This window comes from Impatiens glandulifera, chromosome 1 (assembly GCF_907164915.1).
Source record: "Impatiens glandulifera chromosome 1, dImpGla2.1, whole genome shotgun sequence".
Classification (NCBI taxonomy): domain Eukaryota; kingdom Viridiplantae; phylum Streptophyta; class Magnoliopsida; order Ericales; family Balsaminaceae; genus Impatiens; species Impatiens glandulifera.
The window spans coordinates 33,714,492-33,717,283 of NC_061862.1; positions in this window are offsets into that span (position 1 = coordinate 33,714,492).

The window sequence follows — 2,792 nt, forward strand, 5'->3', positions numbered from 1 at the left end:
GATGCCCAGCTCCAGATCTAGTTAGGGGAGTGAGACCGGCGGTAATTCTGTACCCTTTATTTCTTTTAATTAATAATCTGGAATTTAGAAGCCTAGCCACACATAAAAACTAATTAAGAAAAATGGAGGAGATCATCTGAATCAGTCACCACTTAGAAAATTAAGTAAGAAGATTAATGGAGATTTGGAGTCACCACCTGTTAGAAACTAAGAAGAATTGATCTATGAGTCATCACCTGGAAACAAACTATGAAGAAGAATGGAAGATCAGTAGCCTGAAAATTTATTAACTTAGAATTGAATGGAGGGGGAGTCAACCTGGAAACTTGAAGGAAGAAGAAGAATGGAGATCCTGCGTCAACCTGGAAACTTGAAAAAGAGGAAGAATGGAAGAGTCATCTTTTTTTATGGGTGGGTTCGTTTGAGGGTTATAGTAACACTAGTAGAAAAAGAGGTATCAGTAAGGGCGAAAACCGTTACTAAAAGCATCAAAGGCCGTTACTAAAACATATCTGTAACGGCAAATAAAACCGTTACCATTCGTTACAAAAACGTACGTTACTGAAACTTTGCAGGCATCAGTAACGGCTTTCGAAAGCCGTTACACAACAGTAACGGTTCTAGCCGACTTAAAATTATGTGCGGTGGGTGTATGCTGGTCCCCATGAAATCCTTTTTTATTTATATAATAATAATTTTTAAAACATATCGAGCTACAAATTAGTTTAATTTTAAAAAATGCACATCAATAACGTGACATATTAATGGGTTTCGATTATTTTCTAGGTGGATTTCTACGGGAAATTTGACGAAATAACCCTAATAATAGGATTATTTCCAAATTTAGCATAGGCATGATAAATTTTGCAAAATTAACCTTTTGCCATGGGTAAAAGACAATTCTACCCTTAATTAAAAATTTGGGTTATTTCTGTTTCTTTTCCTCTCTCTCCTCATTCCTTTTAGTTTCTCCTCGACCGACCTTGGTTTCCCTTTCTCTCATTTCAGTTTCTCCCATTTCAGTTTCTCCCTCGACGATCCAATCGAAGCAACGAAACGAAGGAAGTTGATCGATCAAATCCCCGAGGTAACGCCGGAATGCCTTCATCATTTCAGGTGAGTTAAGCCCATTTTTCTGTCGTTTTCCTTGCATGAATGCTGAAATGAAAGAATGGTTTAGGATTTTAGCGTTTTTGGGGGTGGATGAATGGTTTAAGGTTTAATATGCATCTGTTGCAAGCGTCGCAGGCGAATATGCATCTGTCACAGGAAAAAATGCATCTGTCGTAGGCGAAAAATGCATCTGTCGCCTGCAAAAAATGCATTTTTCGTCTTTCGGAGTTCACAACCTTCGCTGCTTGTGCGATTCTACTCGGAATCATAGTTACTTTGATCATACACCTTTCTTAATATATATAAATAAATAAATAATTAAATGAGTGTGTCAAGACACATTGTTTTGACACGATGACAAAATATAGTCGGAATAACACGAAACACGAATTTAAACACGAGTTAGCACGATACGAATAAACTCGTTGACACGAATAACACTAAACGAAAGAGTTCGTGAATCATAATATTTTGAGTGGGTCAAGACACGATACAGCACGAATAAGATTGAAACACGACACGATTAAGAGTCTAACACGACTTACCCGAGTCGAATACGAACGTTTATACACGATGCCCAACTCTAGGTCATACTGTCATTTTATTTTCTATATTTACTTCGTGACCTAATTAGTTAATGACCTAATTAGCTAATGATTTATTAAATTTATTTAATGTTACAAGACCCCCACAAGTAGAGTGATATAGCTACTAGCTTTAGCTTTACATGTGATATGACCAATGGTTTGTTATTCAAAACTAGTTATTTAAATAATAGGTTGCATATTTTTTGCATAGCCTATACAGATGTAAATAATTAGGTTGGAGTGTACTGTGACGGTGATAACTCAAAGAAATAGAGAGACTAAAACTTGAATAATTGATCTAACTCAGCAGATAGAGTTTATTTAGGGCGATCTTAGCCCCAGCGTCCCAAATTGATCCAATGCCACCCACCTAGAAAACAATCCAAACCCATTAACATAACATATTATGTTATATAACATGTTATGTTATTGATGTGCATTTTTTAAATTAAAATAAGTTGTAGCTCGGTATTATCTAGAACTGGGCATCGTGCATAAACGTTCGTATTCGACTCGAGTAAGTCGTGTTAGACTCTTAATCGTGTCGTATTGTGTCGTGTCTCAATCTTATCCATGCCTTATCGTGTCTTGACCCATTCAAAATATTATGATTCAAGAACTCTTTCGTGTCGTGTTATTCGTGTCTACGAGTTTATTCGTGTCGTGCTAACTCGTGTTTAAATTCGTGTTTCGTGTTATTTCGACTATATTTTGTCATCGTGTCAACACAATGTGTCTTGACACACTCATTTAATTATTTAATTATTTATATATATTAAATTATATTGTTAGTAAAAATGATAAATATGATTATTAATTTATTTTAATTTATAAAATTTAAATTAATTTAATATGTTAAATGTATTAAATTGATTTAAAAAGTTATTTAATATGTAAAATGTGTAAATATAAATTTTAACATATAGTTTCATAATTAATAATTTAAATATTAATTATTTAAAATATGTTTTAAAATATAAAATAATTATTCGAACAAAATTAGTTAAATTTGTTGTTATAAAGTTATTAATTTATTTAAAATATATATTAAGTTAGTTAAATATGATAAATGTGAAATTTTATAATTTTTAA